This window comes from Pseudorca crassidens, chromosome 6 (genome assembly GCF_039906515.1).
Source record: "Pseudorca crassidens isolate mPseCra1 chromosome 6, mPseCra1.hap1, whole genome shotgun sequence".
NCBI lineage: Eukaryota > Metazoa > Chordata > Mammalia > Artiodactyla > Delphinidae > Pseudorca > Pseudorca crassidens.
Genome location: NC_090301.1, coordinates 127,051,485 through 127,074,908, shown reverse-complemented (window position 1 = coordinate 127,074,908; position 23,424 = coordinate 127,051,485). Strand labels below are relative to the sequence as shown.

The 23,424-nt window shown below is 40.1% G+C and overlaps 1 protein-coding gene and 1 pseudogene across 1 annotated transcript in view; one reads left to right on the top strand and one right to left on the bottom strand.

Moving 5' to 3' along the window:
- The window catches only part of LOC137226762 (uncharacterized), a 254,006-nt gene that overhangs the window by 45,915 nt on the left and 184,667 nt on the right, over positions 1-23,424 (top strand).
- On the bottom strand, positions 1,189-9,575 carry LOC137225965 (glycine N-phenylacetyltransferase pseudogene; annotated as a pseudogene).

Genomic DNA, 23,424 nt, shown 5'->3' with positions numbered 1-23,424 from the left:
ATAGTTGATTCACAATATTGTGTTAGTTTCAGGTGCACATCAAAGTGGTTCAGTTACATATATATTTCTCAGATGATTTTCCATTATAGGCTATTACAAGATATGAATATAGTTCCCTGTGCTATACAGTAAATTCTTGTTGCTTATCTCTTTTAAGTATAGTAGTTTTTATCTGTTAATCCCATACTCCTAATTTATCCCTCCCCACTTCCTTTCCACTTTGGTAACCATAAGTTTGTTTTTTTTTTTGTCTTTTTTTCAATATGTAATATCCTTTATTAAATTGTATAAATTGTCCTACAGCTTGGTGTAAGAATAATGGCTGATATTAATTATAAAACTCCTCCTTACACACAAAAGAACATTACATTTGAATTATCTTTTTCTACCCAGAGCAGTCTTGTCTTGATACAAATCATTCATGTTCATCCTGCAACTTGAAACAAGTTGATAGCATGCCACACTTTTTTATCTTGTCAATTTAGAAAAAAAAGTCATATTCAATATTTACAGATTTAACCTAGTTCACAGAATATAAAAATGTTATATGTGATAAAATCCCACAAATTAGATCCATTTTTATAGATTTTTTCCTGATTTACCTTAAATTTAAAGTATCTCTACCACATACATTTTAACAGTTATTTTTAAATAACAATTTTATTTTTGCATGTGTATTGTTTCTGGGTGACAAGATGTTAAGTTGTCCTGCTATTGTGATATGACAAGCTACTTAAATTCTCTTCCCTACATTCCATGTACACACTCTAAATAGAGAAAAATATGATGGTGCTGGAAAGAATAATGACACCATTAGAATAGTGGTGTGCATTTATTCTGTACTGATTATGGATACTTTCCTTACTAGCCATATACATTAAAAGAAAACTGTGAACCAGTAAAATAAACTAGACAAACAGAAATACTGCATGATATCACTTATATGTGGGATCTTACCCCAAAAAAGTCTAACTCATAGAAACACAGAATAGAATGGGGGTTGCCAGGGTTGGAATGTGGAGGAAATAGGAAGGTCTGCTGGACCCAAAATGAAGTTCATGAGTGATTTGTGAACCACACTTGTGGTTCTGTTGACCATTCACACTGCTTCCCCAGAGTCCAAACAGCACACAGTGATTTACTGCTGATTACAATTTATTCTTTCTTTCTGCCCACCCCTCTGCATCTCTTGCCATGTGACCAGCCCACCCAACACTGTCTCAGGTTCGTGGCTGCTTCACAGAGGCCCACAGTTCCACTGGTTCCAGTCATAGGGCATGGGGATATGATGCAGATTGTGACTAATTTTCTGTACGATTTTGTTGGCTCTGTATGGTTATATAGGGGAAAGCCAAGTTTGTCCAGAGCATGGATGTGGACAAACAACAGATGGGAGACAAGACCATGGACCCGGTACTCAGGCATGGTGGCCCCCATCCACACCTCTCCTGTATGATCCATCAGGGACCAGGACACAGGGGTCCCCTTAGGCCCCAGCAGGCAGAAGTTGGGGAAGGTCTGGGTACAGAGCTTGGTGAATCTCTGGCTACTCTCATTGCTGCCACAGAAATGCCATAATTTATTCACCAAGGCAGCATAGGTAGGATCCAGGGATGAGAGTTTAAACATCTTGGTCAATGGCTTTGGGTCTGCCATAGCCAATAGGTAAGTTCTTTGTCTCTGGAAGGGAAGGAAGCAGTTTCCTCACTGTCTCAGGCATCACATAGAGAATGCATTGTGTTTGCTTGACCTTAACAAATTTAGTGGTTACAAGATTCTGTATCACCTCATCCAGACTTTACTGCAAACTTTGGATCAGAAAAGTATTTCCAATTGATGACCTCTGATGTGCTAAGGGATTCTTGACAGTTGTTGAGATCCTTAGAATAGATTTGGTAGGTGTTGGTGTAATGATCAAAGTCATCTGCAATTTCCTACTCCTGAGGGTGGATAACCATAGTATTAAAATCAGGCCACTTGTCCACCCAGGCCTTTAGCTTGAAGGGGTTTCCCTGGTCCACATGGACAGTCCCATAAACCTTTAAGGACACAGGGAGGTTCTTCCTCAAGGATTTCTCTAACCTCTGCAGCAGTTGTGGATCTTGTAAGTGGAATATCTTGGCAGGTACCTTAATTTTGGTACCAAATTTTGGTTTCCCAGCTCTCTGGTCACTGTGTTCAGGGTCTTCTCCTCTCCAGCTCAACACTTCAGGAGCACTGGTTCTTTGGGATGAGCAGGTAGAATCCTACTATATGAAATCTTTCATCTCCCAAATGTCAATTCCTTGCTCCAACTACCAAGCCCTAAGGCAGCCAATGCCACTTTGGGAAATTTTGAAGGACAGATCCTCAGGACAAGTGATCCTGGCAGCTTCTATGGCCTTACCCAAAAATCCCCCAACCAGTTGTGGGTGTGGGGCAGCTGGCCACAAACAGCAAGGCCCCTGTCTGGCTCACCAAAATTTGTTACCAAGTCCAAGCTTGTGCTGCTTACAGCCCGATAGGCCAATAAATCGAAAGACGAGTTGTTGGGATGAGGAATAGCAGCTATTCAGAAAGCCAGCAGACCAAAACGATGGCGGGCTTGTGTCCCAAAGAACCATCTTCTGTAAGTTTGTTTTCTATGTCTGTGAGTCTGTTTCTGTTTTGTATATAGATTCATTTATATTATTTTTTAGAGTACACGTATAAGTGATATAATATTTATCTTTGTCTGACTTACTTCAGTTATTATGATATGCTCTAGGTCCATCCATATTGTTGCAAATGGCAATATTTCATTCTTTCTTATGGCTGAGCAATATTGCATTGTATATATACACTACTTTTTCTTAAACCAATCATTTGTTGATGGCACTTGTGTTGATCCCATGTCTTGGTTATTGTAAATAGTGTTGCTATGAACATTTGGGTGCGTGTATATTTTTGGACTAGAGTTTTCATCTTTTCAGGATATATGCCCAGGAGTGGGATTTCTGGATTATATGGTAGTTCTACTTTTAATTTTTAAAGGAACCTCTATACTGTTTCTCATAGTGGTTGCACCAATTTACATTCCCATCAACAGTGTAGGAGGGTTCTTTTTCTCCACACCCTCTCCAGCATTTATTATTTGTAGACTATTTGATGATAGGCATTCTGACCAGTGTGAAATGATACCTCATTTTGGTTTTTATTTGCATTTCTCTAATAAATAGCAATATTGAGCATATTTTCATGTACCTCTTGGCCATCTGTATGTTTTCTTTGGAGAAATGTCTATTTAGGTCTTCTGCCCACTTTTTGATTGGGTTGTTTGTTTTTCTGATATTGAGCTCCATGAGCTATTTGGATATTTTGGATATTAACCCCTTGTTGGTTGCATCATTTACCAATATTTTTCTCCCATTCCATAGGTTGTCTTTTTGTTTTATTCATAGTTTTCTTAACTATGCAAAAGCTTTCTAGTTTGGTTAGGTCCCATTTGTTTATTTTTGCTTTTATTTCTTTTGCCTTAGGAGACTGATCTAAGAAAATATTGCTGCAATTTATGTCAGACACAAGAGGGAAGGGATATGGGGATATATGTATATGTATAGCAGATTCACTTTGTTATACAGCAGCAACTAACACAGCAATGTAAAGCAATTATACTCCAGTGAAGATGTTTAAAAAAAATTTATGCCTGAGAATGTTTTGCCTATGTTTTCTTCTAGGAGATTTATGGTGTCACGTTTCATATTTAGGTCTTTAAATCATTTTGAGTTTATTTTTGTACATAGTGTGAGGAAGTGTTCTAATTTCATTGATTTACATGTACCAGTCCACCTTTCCCAACAGCACTTGCTGAAGTGGCTGTCTTTTCTTTGTTGTGTATTCTTGTCTCCTTTGTCATAGATTCTTTGAACATAGGTGTGTGGGTTTATTTCTGGTTTACTTCTCTATTCTATTCCATTGATCTGAATGTCTGTTTTTGTGCCAATACCATGCTGTTTTGACAACTGTAGCTTTGTAGTATTGTCTGAAGTGTTGGGAGGGTTATGCCTTCAGTTTTGTTCTTATTCCTCACAATGGCTTTGGAAATTCTGGGTATTTTGTAGTTCCACATAAATTTTAGGATTATTTGTTCTAGTTCTGTGAAAAAATGTCATGAGTATTTTGATAGGGATCACATTAAATCTGTAGATTGCTTTGGGTAGTATGGACATTTTAACAATATTAATTCTTCCAATCCAAGAGCATGGGATATCTTTCCATTTCTTTGAATCATTTTCAATTTCTTTTATCAATGTTTTATAGTTTTTAGCATATGGGTATTTCACTTCCTTGGTTAAGTTTATTCTGAGGTATTTTTTGTTTTGTTTTGTTTTGTTTTGCGGTACATGGGCCTCTCACTGTTGTGGCTTCTCCCATTGCAGAGCACAGGCTCTGGACGCACAGGCCCAGCAGCCATGGCTCATGGGCCCAGCCGCTCCGCGGCATGTGGGATCTTCCCGGACCAGAGCACGAACCCATGTCCCCTGCATTGGCAGGTGGACTCTCAACCACTGTGCCACCAGGGAATCCCCTGAGGTATTTTTTTGACATGATATTAAATGGAATTTTTTTTTAAATTTTCTCTTTCTGATATTTCATTGTTAGAGTAAAGTAATGCAAGAGATTTCTGTATATTAATCTTGTATCCTGTTATCTGGCTGAATTCATCTACTAGTCCTGATTGTTTTTGTGTGGAGTCTTTAGGGTTCTCTATTTAGAGCGTCTTGTCATCTGCAAATAGTGACAGTTTTACCTCTTCCCTTACAATTTGGATACATTATCTGTCTTTTTTTTCTCTGATTGCTGTGGCTAGGACTTCCAGTACTATGTTGAATAGAAGTGTTCAGAGTGGGCATCCTTGTCTTTTTCCTGAATTTAGTGAAATGACTTTCACCTTTTCACTGTTATTTTGGCTGTGGGTTTGTCATAAATGGCTTTTTCATGTTGAGATATATTCCCACTTTATTCATTTTCGTGAGAGTTTTTATCATGGGTGGATGTTGTTTGCTTTATCTGCATCTATTGAGATAATTATATGGGTTTTGCCTTTTCTTTTGTTAATACAGTGTATCACATTGATTGATTTGCATATGTTGAACCATCCTTGTGGCCCTGGAATGAATCCAACTTGCTCATAGTGTATGATCTTTTTTATGTATTGTTGCATTCAGTTTGCTAATGTTTTTGAGAATTTTTGCATCTATATTCATCAAAGATATTGGCCTGTAGTTTTCTTGGTAGTGTTTTTTTGGTAGTGTCTTTGTCTGGCTTTGGTATCAGGCTTTGGTATCAGGGTGCTTGTGGCTTCGTAGAATGACTTTGGTAGTGTTCCCTTTGCTTCAATCTTTTGGAAGAGTTTGAGAAGGACTGGTATAAGTTCTTTTTTGTATGCTTGGCAGAATTCCCCAGTGAAGCCATCTGTTCCTGAACTTTTGTTTGTAGGGAGTTTTTTTTTTAAGTGATTCTATTTAACTTCTAGTGATCACTCTATTCAAATTATCTGTTTCTTATTGACTCAGTTTTGGCAGGCTATATGTTTTCAGAAACTTGTCCATTTCTTCTAAGTTGTCCAATTTGTTGGCATATAATTGTTATTTCTCCTCCGTCATTTCTTATTTTGTTTATTTGGGTCCTCTCTCTTTTCTTCTTGGTGAGCCTGGCCAGAGGTTTGTTGACTTTGTTTATCCTTTCAAAGAACCAGCTCTTGATTTTATCGATTTTTATATTGTTTTTTTAATCTCTATTTTATTTATTTTCTCTCTGATATTTATTATTTCCTTCCTTCTGCTGACTTCAGACTTTGTTTGTTCTTCTTTTTCTAATTCTTTTAGGTGGTGGGTTAAGTTATTTATTTGAGTTTTTCTTGTTTATTAAGGAAGGCCTGTACCATTAGGAACTTCCTCTAAGGACTGGTTTTGCTGCATCCCATAGATTTTGTAAGGTTGTGTTTTCATTGTCATTTGTTTAGAAGTATTTTCTGATTTCCTCTTTGATTTCATCACTGACCCATTGATTTTTTAGTAGCTGTTGTTTAGTCCCCATGTGATCATTTTTTGCCCATTTTTCTTTCTAGTTTCATATCATTGTGGTTAGAAAAGATGCTTGAAATAATTTCTATACTCTTAAATTTGTTGAGGCTTGTTTGTGGTCTACCCTAGAAAATGTTCCATGTGCATCTGAAAAGAATGTCTATTCTGGATTTTTTTGGATGTAGTGTCGTGAAGATGTCAAGTGCAACTGGTCTATTTTGTCACTTAGAATCTCTGTTGCACTATTGACTTTCTGTCTGGAAGATCCGTCCATTGATGTCAGGGGAGTGTTAAAGACTCCTACTATTTTTGTATTCCTGTTAATTTCTCCCTCTATGTCTATTAGTGTTTGTTTTATGTACTTAGGTTCTTCTGTATTGGGTGCATATGTGTAAATGAGTGTAATATTCTCTTCTTATATTGATCCATTTATCATTATATAGTATCCTTCTTTGTCTTTTTTTATGGACTTTTTTTAAAAGTTTGTCTGATATGAGTATTGCTACCCCTGCTTTCTTGTCATTTCCATTTGCATGAAACATCTTTTTCCATCCCCTCCCTTTCAATTTATGAAATCTTTTGCCCAGAAGTGAGTGTCTTGTAGGCAGCATATTGTAGGTTCTTGTTTTTTTCTCCAATCTGCCACTCTATGTCTTTTGATTGAAGCATTTAGTCCATTGATATTTAAGGTAATTATTAATAAGTATGTATTTATTGCATTTTTAAGCCTTGTTTTCTGGTTGATTTTGTAGTTCTTTGTTTACTTCTTCATCTTTTTTGTTTTTCCTTATGTGGTTTGATGGTTTTTCCATTGTAGTGTGCTTGGGTTCCTTTCTTTTTTTGTGTGAATCTATTGTATGTTTTTTATTTGTGCTTATGATGGAGTTCAAGTATGTTGAGCCATCACTATATCTATTTGCTTTAAACTGATAGCCATTCAAGTTCAAACACATTCTGAAAGATATACATTTTTATACTCCCCTCCCCACATTTTGTGATTTTGATGCCCTGTTTTACATCATCATATTTACCCTTTTACTATTCATTGTACTTATAATTGTTTTTATAATTTTTTTGATTTTTTAAAATCTATGTACTGGCTTATTTGAGTGATCTTCCATGCTTTTATATAGTTGCGTTTCCTACTGTGATTTTCTCTTTCCTACAGATTCTTTCTTCTTTTTTATTTAGAGAAGACCTTTCAACATTTCTATTAGGTTAAGTTTAGTATTTCCGTATTCTTTCAGTTTTTGCTTGTTTGAGAAATTCTGGATAGAATATCCTAGGTTGCAAGTTTTTCCCTTTCAGGACTTAGAATATATCATGCCACTCCCTTCTGGCCTGCAAAGTTTCTGTAGAGAAACCAGCTGATAGCCTCATGGGGGTTCGATTGTAACTGACTGTTTTTCTCTTGCTACCTTTAGAATCTTATCTTTAACTTTGGACATTGTAACTATGATATATCTTGGTGTGTGTCTGTTTGCATTCATCTTGTTTGGAGCCCTCTGTGTTTCCTGTATCTGGATATCTGTTTTCTTCTTTAGGTTTGGGAAATTTTCAGCCATAGATTCTTCAAATACATTTTCAACCCCCTTCTCTCTCTTTCCCTCCCTCCCACTCTCTCTCTCTCTCTCTCTCTCTCTCTCTCTCTCTCTCTCTTTTCTTGAACTTCTATGAGTAGGTTTGTGCACTTTATATTATTCCATAGATCTTGCATGTCGCTTTCATTTTTTTTCTTTTGTCTTTCTGTCCACTGTTCTGATTGGTTGGTTTCCATTATTCTATCTGTCATTCACTTATTCATCTTCTGCATTATTTACTCTGCTCTTCATTGTTTCTAGGTTGGTTTTATCTCAGCAATTGAGTTGTCTAATTTTGATTGGTTTCTTTTTATAATTTCTAGTTCTTTGTTACAGTGATCTGCATTTCTATCAATAATCTTTCTTAATTCTTTTAACATTTTGATTACCTCCTTTTTGAATCTAATAGACTGGTGAGGTCTTTTCATTATTTTTTTTCAGGGTTTTTCTCTTATTATTTTAATTGGGAGTAGTTCCTCTGCTTTTTAAATTTTACTTAACTTTCTATGTCACTATGAAATTAGTCTACCTTGTGTAGACTGTTCAAGTCCAATATTTTTGGTGCAGATGTTGTTTTTGTTTGTTATGGATGCTAGTCACAACTTTCCTCAGAGTGTGCTGGCCATTATCCCTTTGATTGAGGGTGTGATTGGTATTGTGACTGTAGACTGCACTGGATGTTGGGTGGGGCCTCCTCTTTGCTTCATGACTGTCCAGCCCTGTTGGGGATAGGGGCTGTTCCCCAGTTGTTGGAGTAGAAGCCCTGAGGGTCAGGTTCAATAAGCCTCCACTGCCTTTAAGCACATGCTTTGTCCTTAACAAGGTTAGCACTGAAGCAAGTGAGGCCCGCAAGTGTGGTCACAGCAAACCTATGCGCTGCGGGTACAGGCATCCATTGTTCTGCCCAGAAGCAGCCCAAGGTCATGTCCCTTTCTTCATTGTGTTCATCCCAGACCTAGTGGTAGGCTGGTGTTGGCAGCCAGGGCATTGTGGCTGCAGAATTTGATGTGGTTGTGATGCTGCTTGGAACCTGGCTGCCTCTGTGATAGGGCTCTATATAGGACCTGTTTGCCTCAGGTCTGACTCCAAGCTGCAGTGTGGGGTGAACAGAACTGGAGCCCTCTGCCAGTAAAGGAAACACTCTGTATTCCTCCCCAGGGGCAATCTGCCAGAGATGTGAGATTCTGTGAAGCCACCTGCCACCTGGTATTGGTGCCAACAAATTTCGCTGCTGCTAGTCCTGCCCCTGGACCTTCCCCCAACATGATAATGGGCTCCAGTGTCATCCCTACCCAGACATGCATGCCCTCACAAAGTCTGCAACTACTGAAGCCAGGACCCCACCATGCACACTGATAATGGGCTCCAGTTGTGGACCTGGGCCAAGATGAGCCCATGCTGACAATGGGCTCTGAGGTTCCTCCCAGACCACACCCCAGGCCCTAGGGCTGTCTCTGCACATCTAGACTGAGTCCACTCCCAGGGCACATCTGCCTGAGTTTCAGCACCTAACCACTGTGCATATTAGCAGCCCTGCCTGGCTCATGTTTCAGGCTGGGAAGTGCAGCAGGGTGGCAGCCATCAGCACTGGTCTCTCTCTGCCCTGATTGCTAGTAAACCAGCATGCAGGCATTCCTTGCGAGAAGAGTCCAGGCTCCTCCAGCCCTCTGTCTGTGCCAGTACACCTCCCAGCCTGCAAGGGTCTTCGCAGGGCAAGAGCCTGCCCATGCAGACCCTCCCTCCTTCACAGGTTCTTCCCAGGGACACAGGTCCCATCCTGATGCCTTTTTTTTTTTTTGTCCTACCCAGTCATGTGAGGATCTTTCTTGCAGCTTTGGTTATATAAGAGATCCTCTGCAGTTTCCAGTTGGTTTTCTGTGAGAAGTGTTCCACAAGTAGATGTATTTTTGATGTGAGGAGAGGTGAGTTCCACATCCTCCTTCTCTACCATCTTGATCCAATCTTTTTTGCTTTTTCATAGTGACACATTTTTATTCCCTTATTTCTGATTATGGCTATTCTATGGATATTTTCTGTATGGTAAAATGGAGATTACATATAGTATCCTAGTTATTACAAACTAATTTGAATTGACTCCAGTAGTGCTTCATCTACCCTCTTTATGTTTTGATGTCAAAAATTACATACTTATAGGGACTTCCCTGGTGGTGCAGTGGTTAAGAATCTGCCTGCCAATGCAGGGGACACAGGTTCGATCCCTGGTCTAAGATGATCCCACATGCTGTGGAGCAACTAAGCCCGTGTGCCACAACTGCTGAGCCTGCACTCGAGAGCCCATGAGCCACAACTACTGAGCCCACGTGCTGCAACTCCTGAAGTCCACGTGCCTAGAGCCTGTGCTCTGCAACAAGAGAAGCCACCACAATGAGAAGGCCATGCACCACAACAAAGAGTAGCCCTCTCTCACCGCAACTAGAGAAAGCCTGTGCACAGCAACAAAGACCTGATGCAGCCAAAAATAATAAATAAATAAATAAATTTATTTTTAAAATTACATACTTATAGATTGTGTGCCCAATAACAGAGATTTATAATTATTTTTTATGCTTTTTCTCTTAAATCCTATGTAAAATTAATATTCAGGTTACAAAGCAGGATTGCAACAACACTGGCTATTACTTTTGCCCATGTTACATTTGCTGTGTATTTGCCTAGGTATGACTTGGAGTTAGTATCTAGTGTCCTCTCATTTTAACCTGAAGCCCTCCCTTTATCATTTCTTAGGGTAGGTCTAGTAATACTGAAGCCCCTCAACTTTTGTTTATATAGAAATGCCTTAATTTCTCCCTTATTTTCCAAGGACAGTTTTGCCATATATAGAATTATTGGGTTTTAGTATTTTTCTTTCAGCACCTTAAATATATCATTTCATTGCCTCTGGTCCAAGGTCTCTGACTACAAGTGGCTGATGATCTTACAGGGAATCTCTGTATGTGATAAAGCACTTCTCCCTTACTACTTTCAATATTCTCTCTTTGGCTTTGAACAGTTTAATTACAATGTATGTTGGTGTGGGTCTCTTTGAGTTTATTTTACTTGGAGTTCACTGAGCTTTTAAGATTTATAGACTCAAGTTTTAGCCATTATTTCTTCAAATAATTTTTTCTGCTCCTTCTCAGTGTACTCTTTTTCTGGGACTCTGAAAATGTGTATGTGGGCCACTTGATGGTGTCTCACAAATTCCTTAGGTTTTGTTCACTTTTCTTCATTCTTTTTCCTCTGTGTTCTTAAGACTCAATAATTTCAAATAACCTGCCTTCATGTTCACTGATTCTTTCTTCTGCCTATTCAACTCTGCTGTTGAACTTTTCTAGTGAATTTTCATTTCAATTGTACTCTTCAGCTCTAGAATTTTGTTTGGTTCCTTTTTTGCAATTTCTCTCTCTTTATTGACATTCTCATTTTGTTCATATACTGTTTTCTTTGTTTCTTTTAGTTCTTTGTCTATGTTTTCCCTTATCTCTTATAGATATTTAAGACCGTCATTTTAAAGTCTTTGTCTAGTAAGACTGATGTCTGGGCTTTCTCAGGGATGATTTCTTTCAATCTGTTTTATTCCTCTGAATGAGCTGCATTTTCCAGTTTCTATGTATATCTTCTAATTTTTGCCAAAATTGAGTATTTGGTTATTATTATGTAGTAACTCTGGAAATCAGATTTCTGCCTTTCCTCATGGTTTGCTGTTATTGCAGTTGTTGTTTTTATTGAAGGTCATAGTAGTCCATTTGTTTTGAGACTCTTCCAAACTACTTTTAAATGTTATGTGTGCTTGTGTGTGCTCACTGAAGTCTCTGTTCTTTTAGCTCATGTACATTTACTGTTTTGAAACATATTTCCTTGAATGCCAAGAGTCGATATAGACAAACAAACAAAACCATCAAAAATAAAAAGAAAGAACAACCACCCCTGTAGTCTTTACAGACTGGCTCTTCGCTGGTGCAGTTCTTCACCAATTAGCTAGACTTGTTCTGAGCCTACAGATTAGATCCAGGTAAATGTTTAAGGTCTTCTCAGGTCTTTTCTGGGCATGCATCTTGCCTGGGCATGCATGGCTTTCTCAGTTTCCCCTCTATCTATAGTTGCTTTTGCATTTCCTCATTTCCCAAAGCACCTCACCCCAGCTTCTCCTCCCGGCCTTAGATAGTCTACTGTATGTCTCCACCCAAATCTCTTGCCCTAGGCATCTTTGAATTTTTAGTCCACTTGTCGTATTTAATAACAGTGCCTGCCACTTTTCCCACCTGCATTCTGAGTTATGCAAGACAGGGATGAACAAGTAAATCTTTCAGGTATCCTCCAGGCAGGTTATAACAGACAATAATTTGCAAATGAGATCTGTTCTGCTCCCTCCAGTTCAAGTGGAGGAATTGGGAACTGGGCTGCAGCTGCTCAAGACCAAGAGTACCACTAAAGTAGATTGGGAGAGCGGTAAGTGTAAGTAAAAACACCACAAAACTTTCCTACAATTTTGAAGATGGGTTTTTCTTGACTGGGAATTTGCTTGATTGCTGAAAACTCTTGATTGCTTTTCAAAGCATATACAAAGTTGGTTCAGACAGCTTCTGGTTGATTTTTTTTTAATATATAACTTTGTCGGGGAGCAAGAGCTCAGAGCTTTCTAGTCTGGTATCACTCATGTGGAACATGACTTGGAAATCATAAAATGCTCTGATTTTCATTGTCACTAATTCTCTGTTCATGCTGTTTCCTTCTTGGGCTCTGTTTTCCCTCTACATCTTATAAATGTCTTTGGGGGCTCCTCCATCAGCCCTCTTCTATTCTTACTCTGCGCACAAATCCTAGATTATCTCATTCACATAGCTTTTTGTACATACTGATGGTTCCCAAAGCAGTCTCCAGCTCAAATTTCACTGTTTTACGTCTGTCAGCCTACTGGATAATTTTACTAAGATATTCCATGGACAAGTCCATTTCAATCTCATTTATATCCCTCCCAACTCCCAAATCTACTTCTGGACAGCCTCATAACTCATCTTGTCTCCAGTCTTGCCCCACTCTAATTGCACCCCCATGTGGAATCCAGAGGTTCTTTCCTTGTTGTCTTTAGGACCCAAATGCCTTAGCATGACAATCAATGCTGTTTTGATCTGACTTAATTCTCTCTTAGCACTCTTCTCCTTCCCTGTAACTCCCATTATTTAGCGCTACCAAACTACATATTCTTCCAACCTTTATCATAATGTATTGCCTCTGTCTGAAATGTCTACTTTTTCTCTGGCTAAGAGTTAGTTCAGCTGTTCATATTGGGAAGCCTTTCCTGATGTGCTCCTATCCCACTGGCATATCATCATTGTTTATTTACTTTGCTGTCTTACCTACCACTCTGTAGCCTCCTTGATTGGAAGAGCCCTTTCACTTGACACTGCCTGGCAAGAAATAGGAGCAATAAGTGAATGCCTACTGTGTGGATGAAGGATACATGTACTACTTATGAATTAAAATACCAACCCTTATAGAGCATTTTCTGTGTGGCTGACTGTGTGCTTGGTGCTTTACATCTATTATCTATTTTTTTTTTAAGAGACAAGTAGTATTAGCTTCCCTTTACAGGTGTGGAAACTAAGTCTATGAGAGTTAAAGTAACTTACCTGAGGTCTGTTGCCCAGCAACAAGGGATGAAGGAGGGACTTGGACTCAACTCAGAATGATCCCAAAGCCTGTGTCCTTTCAGTGTCAGCATTCTTTCTATCAAAGCGAAATTTCAGTGGTTCTTATGTATATATGCATTTTATCAGTCGTTTTTAGATATGTTTGAATATATCACTTGTGTGTGTTGGAGCAGGGAATTAGTATGTGTTTGGTAGAATAAAATAAATCAGAGTCTAAGTACAGTGATTCCTAATTTAGGGGCATTTAGTGCCAAAGTAGGATTATGAGAATGCACTCATTGGTGAGGATATAGTGCAAAACATGTGCAGGCTCTAACTTGCACAAAATTAGTGACCTCCACAGACCTGTGTAGAAGTGGCACTTCCTGGAGAGGATTTGGGGTGTGGGGGGAGGGTGAACATTCTTGGATGGGGCCCAGCTCGAATATGTACTTAGATCAGAAAACCATTAGCTGGAAAGTGGACATGGGATGTGTTTTAATTTCATTTCCCCAGGTTGTCAGGTTTCTATGTGTTTATAGGTCCCAGACAGGCACTGACCTACTTAATTAGGCTGCCCTCTCAGAGGTATTCCCTGAGTACCTTGCATAAAACAGTAGCCAGCTCTCTCCACCCCACCCCATCCCACCCAGCTAAACCTTGGAATTCCTCATCTTCTTTACCCCTTTTTGTCTTCTCCATAGTACTCACCACAACCTGAGACGTATTTATTTGTATATTGCTTATCTCTCCCATTAGAATATCAACTCTATGAGGTTGGGGATTTTGATTATTTTTTTTTACCTCAATATCCCCAGGTCCTGAAACAGTGCCAGGCACTAAATCTTTGTGAAAGGGATACTTTGGTTTTGGTTGAGCCTTGTCTGAGTATTAACCACGTGCTCGGTGCTGTGAAGACCTTGAGAGGAGGCTATGACGTTCTTGCTCTAAGGAAATTAACCGAAGAATTGGAACTGGTCAGAAACTTAGATTTAATTTTACCGTCCTCATAAGATGATATAAGGGGTGTCAAAAATTTCCTTTTAAGAGTGAGGTTATAAATATTTTAGGCCTTGTGGGCAACAACAGGTCTCTGTCACATATTCAACATCCTTTTTTAAAAATAACCTTTAAAATATATTTTTAAAAATTCTTATATTCAGACTGAACAAAAACAGATCATGTGCTGGATTTGGCCCAAGGCCACAGGTTGCTGACCCCTGAGATAGTAAATTAGCCTGTTACTATTTCATGGAGGCTGGAAGAAGACATGAGACTCCTGGTTCAGAGACAAGGGGCTTTATTACTCATGGCTCAGCAAGCAGCAACAACATCATGTCTGTTCCAGTTGTTTTTACCCCCCACTCAAGTCCTGTGAGGTCAGTGCAGAGGGCCCAAGTGGATGTTATGCAAGCAGTGGATTTGTGTCACAGCTGAGGGACACTGAGCTTAGACAATCACTTCCTTTATAGCAAGCCAGCTTTCTGTCCTGGAAGAAGATATTACTTCATCCCTCAAGGTTGCTCACTGAAAACACAGCCCTGAGAAATGAGTAGAGATGGAGTTGCATTCTTGGCTTACCCAGTAAGTATGTGTAGGGATACTCAGGGCCCATGGTGGATTGCTTCTCTTAATAGTATTTTCATTCCTTTGTATGTTCAGTTGGATTGAATAGAATTTAGTACATGCCAGGAAATATAAATGGGGCTAATGATACCAGAAGAAATAAAACATGGTCCCCATTCTCAGGAAGCTCACAGGCTGTTAATAACTGTAATATATGAGGTGTTCACAGTGTAAATGTAAAAGTTGCTCTGGAAGTACAAATAGGTGCATGGCAACCTTTTGGGCATTTGGGGAACACAGAAGAGAGGACGTAGCTTTTGAATTGGTCATGAGGAGATGCCAGAATGAGGCAGTGTGGGAGTTTTTCCGATAGAGCATCCAGTTCGGTCAAAGGCACAGAGGTGTGTTGAGCAATGCTGACTAGACGGGTGTAACTGAAGTATAGTATGTATGGGAGAGGTTGATGGGGAGTGAGGTAGGGAGAGAAGGAACGAGGGAGGAAACTAGCATTTCCCAAGGGTCTGTCACTTAGATACATTAACTCATCTACTCCTCGTAGCCTGTCAGGTAAGCTATTGAGTACATACTGTGTGCAGAGCTTTTGGGGATTTAAATACACGAGCTCATTTATCCCTCTTAACTCCCTGTTGCAACCTTCTGGCATATGAGAAACCTGAGACTTAACTAACTTGCTCAAGGTCACAGCTGGTGGCATATCTGGAATTTGAATCTGGGTGGGTCTGGTCCCACAGCCTGTGCTCTTTAGCACAACCTTCGTTTCCCTCAGAAACCTTGGAAGATTACTTCAAGCAACAGTGAAACATTGTGGAACTAGGATTTGCACCCATGTTCACCTGCCTGCAAAACTATTCCTGCTTTCCCAGATTTATTTCAACATAATTGAAGGAGCTGACTCCCAATAGAAGGCAGTACCTTGAATTGTAAATATGAAAGATGACCAGGAACAGTGACAGACATGTAAAGGAAATCCCCTAACCCTCTCTTCCATTTGTGTTAGCTGTCCTCAGCTCCTTCCAAGAAAATGTGGCTATTTTTCCAACAGTGAGGAGGCGACACAACATAGCAGTCAAGAACACAGGCTTTATAATATGAGCAGTTTGGTTTGAATCCTAGCTTCACTAAATAGCAGTGCAAAATTCAGCAAATCGCTTACTTTCTCCAACTCTCGTTTTCCTCCTTTGAGAAATGAGTTGTGAAGCTTAAATAAGATATTATTTGTAAAACACTAAACACAGAGCTTGACACAATGGACTGCATAGGAGGATATTGAAATTGCCAAGAATTAGGACAGGATTAGCATTGGGGAGAGTTGGCAGTGAGTCAGAAACCAAAATCTTGAAGGGGTGAGGGGGTGTAATCTTCGGGTCAATGTATGGCTACAATAAGCATGGTCATGGGTAGCACAGTCAAAATAGATGATATTCAAGGCTAAATGACTTAAGACATTGGGCTTCTGCCTTTGCTGGTGGGAGTTCATAAAACAAAGAGACTACAGTTGTGTGCAAACTGTCTTTGGAGGCATCCTCTTCTTGCCCAAGGCTTTTGATATTTTGAATGTTACAGAGATTCTGAGGAGGGAGAGGAAAATGTGGCCAGAATCTCTCAACTTGGAGGTGGCCCTCGAGTGTAGGCACATTGAAGGTAAGGACAGATGGTGATGCAGAGTGCAGATGCCAAGGGCTCCCCAGGCTCAGTGTGCTTGATGGGGAAAGTCCAGTTGGGGCACGTGTGCTGGAGGAGAGCCACCTGGACCCCAAGGGGATGGTTTGAGTCCAAGGCTGAGTGGGCTGAGCAAAGAAAGTCCCCACTTCTCTGGTCTGTCTGGGTGGCTGGTCCACAGGCAGAATTCACAAGAGTCAAGAGCAGCTGGGGTGTGGGGGTCAAAAATGCCAGTATGAGCTGGATATAGAGAATGGCCATTGGGAAGGAGAGCTCACTGCCCAAGACAGAGAGGAGATCATTCGAGACGAAACAGGCAGAGGTGACTAGTGGCTGGGCCAGGCGTCGGGAAGAGAGAGTCCTCTCCTGATCCTCTGTCCTGCTTCCTTCCCTCAGGCCTGAAGTCCAAACCGCTGGCGCTGCTCCCTGACGCTCCCCACTCTAAAGCAAAATGCCAGACACTAGTGCAGTCAAGACCATGGTGACTTTCCAAAGGTGCTCTGGGGGAGCACCGGGAGAGCAATTGCCCTGATTTCTCAACCACACCTTGTGGAACAGTTCCTCCTCCATCCCTTTTACTGGCCAGGCCCCCTGGGGTGGGGGTCTTCCATGGGGACCGACATCCTGTCTAGGATTTTTGCTTTTCTTCATTTTTGCTTTGTTTTTATTTTAATTTCTTTGGGGCTTGCTTTGAAAGACTTGGGCTTCCCCTTTTGGCCCAAGGTTTCATTAGCCCCCTGCCCCTCAGCCAGAGCTCCTGGTGAAGGTCCTCTTATCCCCCCTCCATCTCTGACCCTAAGAGCTGTGCTCCAGGATCACTGAGAAATTGAGATCTTTCAGGAGCAAGCTGATAGAACCTTTGTGCTCACCCCTCAGTTAGAATTGCCTATTGCATATCTGTCTTCCCTGTAAGATTTGAGTAAGATTTCAGAATTGAATTGATTGAATGAGATTTCAGAAATCTTATTCATCTTTGTATTATCAATGCCTAGAGCCTAAAACGCAGTCAGTGAGTATTTGCTGAACTGAAATGAGGTAGAACCCATGTCATCCTCTCATACAGGGTTTAAGGAGAGGCATATGGGACCTGGGGGAGCTGCCTGTGTTTTCTAAGGAGGCTTCTCCTTTCCTGCTGATACTGCGCACGTTCAGGGCAGCGGGCGCTCCCTGAATGATGAAGGTGCCCTGATGTCTTCAGGGACACCGGAGCTCCCTCTCCATTTCTCTGAAATGCTGGACTAGTGTGGTAGGCAGTCATTATGCCATCAACAAAATTTTTTTCAGGAAAAAAAGTGTAACTCAAGGATATATGGATTTCTCAAGTGCCTCTTTTCCGCCTCTCCACACTGAAAATACTGTATTCTCTTATTTACAGCACTTTTCTCAATTTCCTGCGTGGGTGTTGACTCAGTTGTTCAAACCTGGGGAAACCAAAGTCAACTGCAGAACCCCCTGGCCCTGACCCGGTCACAGAGCTGGTGGCAGGGCCCACCTGTGTCCGTGGAGGCGGGGAGCAGGGCAGGGAAGGGCTGTGTGGAATGACTGCAGGTATTTGGGGCTCTCTCTCTGATGGTCTAACAGCAGCGGGCAGGGTTGTTTTCCAAGAGGTCTTAGGAAATCAATCTCCTAGTCATCTGCAGGCAGAGGGTTGGTCCTGTCATGAACTGTGTGGCCTCGGCTGAATTGCTTAGCCTTCTGAGCCTGTGTCCTCATCTGTAAATATGGAATAATAGTGTATATTTCTGGGGTACTTCTGAGAATTAAATGAGCTAATTCATGTAAAGTCCGTAGAATAACGGAGAGCTCACGGTAAGTGCTCAACAAATGTTGACTATTATCATCACCGTCATCATCATTATTTCTCCTCATACTGATACAAAACAATTTTATTTTATGTTGTGAAGGCAAAAAGTGGTATGGGAATTCTGAAAAGAATATAACGGTTTAGTGCTTCCCTGGTGGCGCAGTGGTTGAGAGTCCGCCTGCCGATGCAGGGGACACGGGTTCGTGCCCCAGTCTGGGAAGATCCCACATGCCGCAGAGCGGCTGGGCCCATGAGCCATGGCCGCTAAGCCTGCGCGTCCGGAGCCTGTGCTCTGCAATGGGAGAGGCCACAACAGTGAGAGGCCCGTGTACTGCAAAAAAAAAAAAAAAAAATTATAACGGTTTCACCAAGTAATTTAGAAAGGCTTGTTGAAGGAGGCAAGAACATGAAGAAATATAAGTAGTGGCATATGATTAGACAGAAGAGCATTCAGAGAAACTCAATTTAATTTAGTTTAATGGTTAAAGAGTACAGATTCTGGAACCAGATGCAATTGTAAGATTACTAATTTTGCCATTTACTAGCTATATAATATCATGTGTGTTACTCAAATTCACTATGCCTCAGTGTATTCCTTTGTAAAATGGGCGTGATTACAATATCTATGTCAGAAGCTGTGATTATGACTAAAAGCACTTGAAAGCACTCAATAGTGTTAGCTGAGATCATTAATAGTGTGCCTACTATGTGGTGTCCGACATGATTTTTGATACTTTGGGGACTGAAAGGCAGGTCACAATATCTGTTCTGAGCTGTTCATTGTGCGTTGGAGAAAGTAAAACATTTAGAGAGAGATAACAGGTAACCATAACACAAAGCAGTGCCTGAAAGTGCCCCAAGTGGCAGAAGAATTTGAGAAATATTGTTGATGTGGTACTCTTTTTCTAGGACCAGCAGGAAGTGGCTGGGGGGTGTGGCCCTTGAACTCTGCTGTTTCCCATAGAACAGCCTCTGATTGCAGGCTGAGGACTGTCCCCAGGAACTGCCCTCGCCAGGAAAAGGCTTGGCCTCTCCAGGCTCCCTTCAGTTTCCTCACCAGTAACATGAGGACAAAATCCAATACCTCACAGCACTCTAGGAGAGAACTCAGTGGGGTGCCGTATTTGAAAGTACATACTTTGAAAAGTTAAATGAAGTGGTTTACAAGTTTTCGATACCGTTACTAATCCATTTAACACTTCTACCTCTCTCCTCGACACTGGCATCACTTCCGCTTAATCTGTATCTGGTCTGCCCTTGTTGTGCACCCCATTACAGGCTCATTCCCCCTCACTGGAGCAGCTCTGAGCTTGGGGTGTTTCCTACATTGAGCCTTTGAGGGTGTGCTATCATGTGTACCTCTGCATATGGTCTGCTCTGAGGGGCAGGCTTACCCAAGTTTCATGGGAAATTTAGAAAGAATTACATCACCTAGAGTGATAGGAAGCTGAACAGGAAGCAACGGACAAAGGAACTTTTTTTTTTTTTTTTTTTTTTTGCGGTACGCAGGCCTCTCACTATTGTGGCCTCTCCTGTTGCGGAGCACAGGCTCCGGACGCGCAGGCTCAGCGGCCATGGCTCACGGGCCCAGCCGCTCCGCGGCATGTGGGATCTTCCCGGACCGGGACACGAACCCGCGTCCCCTGCATCGGCAGGCAGACTCTCAACCACTGCGCCACCAGGGAAGCCCAGGAACTTTATTTTTTGAGCCTGGTATTTTCCTTACTACACACACACACACACACACACACACACACATATTTTTCTTCTTTTATTGTGTAATTTAAGATATCCCAAACCACATAAGACACATGTACAGTTTCTAAAATATAGTTATGAAGCAGGCACCCATGTAATCACCACATGGGCCAAGAAACAGGACCTTGCCAGCCCTCCAGAAACCCCTGTAAGCTCCTCCCCAGTCTATTGTGATTGGATGTTTAATTTTATAATTTAAAGCTTCTTTAAAACAGAAGTTTTCTATCTGCATCTATTGGTGTGATCATATGCTTTTTCTCTTTTAATGTTATGCTACATTACATTAATTGTTTTTCTCATATTTAGTCAACCTTGCCTTCTTGGTATTAACCCAACTTGGTCATTATGGATTTTTTTCTTACTATATTGCTGGATTTGGTATGATGATACTTTGTTTTACATTTCTGCATCTTTGTTCATATATGAAATTGGTCAGTAATTTTTTCTCATTAATGTTTTTGCAGGATTTTGAGATCAGTAATGTATTACTTAATTTATTACCTTATAAAATGAATTGACAAGTGTTATCTTTTTTAAAAAGCTTCTGAAATAGACTGTCTAAAATTTTGATTACTTATCCCTTGAATATCTGGTAAAAAATGCTAAGGAAGTTTCCTTTGTGGAAAAAAAATTAGTACTGATTCAATTCCTTTAATGGTCATTGAGGTATTCACAATTTCTATTTCTTTTTGAGTCACTTTCGGTAGATTATTTTTTTCTATGTGGATATACAGTGTGTCCAGCATCCTGTGTTGAAAAGGCTATCCTTTTCCCAGTGAGTTAGCTTGGCACCAACAAAATGGTCTATTTGTAGGTCCATATGATTTAATCCTTTGTCTCTATTTGGTTCCATCAATCTAGTATCCTTATACCAATATCACACTGTCTCGATTACTGTGGCTTTAGTCTTGAAAGTCTTGAAATCAGGCCGTGTAGTACCACAATTTTGTTCTTTTCCAAGACTTTTTAGCTATTCTAGGAAATTTGCATTTCTGTATAAATTTTAGGATCACATTACGATTTCTATAAAAAGCTACTAGAATTCTGAGTGGGATTACACTGACTACAGATCAATTTGGAGAAAATTGATATATTAACAATATTGAGTCTAATTTTATTAAATTATATTTTTCTTAGAATTTTTCCATTTCATCTAACTGTTCAAATTAATTTGCTTTTTTTCATAAAACATTATTAATACCGTTAAGGTCTGCAATATGTGTGACAACAGCCTCCTTTTCATTCCTCATTTGTTATGTGTATCTTCGCTTTTCCTTGACCAAACTTATCAGAGGTTTGTGAGTGTATTAGCTAAGGTATTCCTGGCTTCTGAAACAACAAGCCAAAATGTGATATTATAGTTTATTTCTCTAAATAAGTGTATGTAGTCGGCAGTGGTTTTCCTCTAAGTAGTGATTCAAGAACCCAGGCCTTTTCCATATTTCTGCCATATTCATGACATTGTTTCCAGGGTTGCTTTGCTTGCCTCTATCATGCTGGGAAAGAGGATGAAAGACACTCATGGAGGGTTAATGGGCCAGGGCTGAGAAGGGTGTGTGTCATTTCAACTCACATTCCATTGACCAGAACTCAGTCACAAGGCCATAACCACTCATACAGTGCTGGGAAATGCTACTGCACTGTGAACCTGGAAAGAAAAGGAATAGGTTTGTACAGCTATCTTACGTATTCTAGAATGATTTTTAATGGTATTTTTAAAAAGCTTATTCCTTTGCTGGACCTCGCTGTTATGTACTGGTTTTCTATTTTATTAGTTGTTGCTCGTAGCTTTGTTATATTCATTCTTATACTTAACTCTGTTTTATTTTTTTATTCATCTTCCAACTTCTTGAAAAAGATGCTTAATTTACTAGTGTTCAAGCTTTCTTTTGTAGTATTTAAGGCTACAAATTTTCCCCCTAAGTAATGCTTTGGTCGCATCCCATGAGTTTTCATCTGTGGTATTTTCTGATTCTTCCAGTTCAAAACATTATCTAATTTCCATTGGTATTCCTTCTCCAATCCTTGAGTTATTATAAATTGTTACTTACTTTTTTTTTTTTTTTTGTGGTACGCGGACCTCTCACTGTTGTGGCCTCCCCGGTTGCGGAATACAGGCTCCAGACACGCAGGCTCAGCGACCATGGCTCACGGGCCTAGCTGCTCCGCAGCAATGTGGGATCTTCCCGGACCGGGGCACGAACCCATGTCCCCTGCGTCGGCAGGCAGACTGTCAACCACTGCGCCACCAGGGAAGCCCTGTTACTTATTTTTAAATATATGGAGATAAGCCTTTATTAATGATTTCTAGCTTAAGTGCATTGGAAGAGAGAAAGTACACTGAATTATTTCAATCTTCTGAATTTTATAATTATTATAATACTTTACTCTTTTTGGAAGATGCACACTCTGTCTCCATTCTTTAAATATTCATCCAAGATTTATAATATGCATATTTAACTTACCAAATTAAGTGATTCAATTTCTTTATCTTCCTCAAGGTTAATACAATGATCATTAATTTTTTACCTTTACTGACTTCTTTGATATTGTTATCCTGTATTTTACTGCTATGTTTTCTTTCTTAATGCTACTAGATGTTATTATTTTTATTTTATATAGTGCATGTGCATTTTTTTTACCTACTTATTTGCTTTTTTTTTCGGTACGTGGGCCTCTCACTGTTGTGGCCTCTCCCGTTGCGGAGTACAGGCTCCGGACGCTCAGGCTCAGCGGCCATGGCCCACGGGCCCAGCCACTCCACGGCATGTGGGATCCTCCTGGACCGGGGCATGAACCCGTGTCCCCTGCATCGGCAGGCAGACTCTCAACCACTGCGCCACCAGGGAAGCCCTTTTTTTCCTTTTTTTTTAATTGAGGTTTTGTTGATTTACAATGTTCAGGCAAAGTAATTCAGATCTATATCTATATTCTTTTTCAGATTCTTTTCCATTATATGTATTACAAGACATTTAATATAGGTCCCTGTTCTATACAGTAGGTCTTTGTTGGTTATCTATTTTATATATAATAGTGTGACTCTGTTAATAATCCCAAATTCCTAATTTATCACCCCCAAAGGTTACCCTTTGGTAACCATAAATTTGTTTTCTATGTCTGTGAGTCTGCTTTGTAAATAAGGTCATTTCTATCATTTCTTTAAATTCCACATATAAGTTATATCATATGATATTCGTCTTTCTCTGTCTGACTTACTTCTCTTAGTATGATATACTCTAGGTTCATCCATTACTACAGATGGCATTATTTCATTCCTTTTTATGGCTGAGTAGTATTCTATTGTGTATATATACAACTTTTTCTTTATCCCTGTATCTGCCAATGGATGCTTAAGTTGCTCC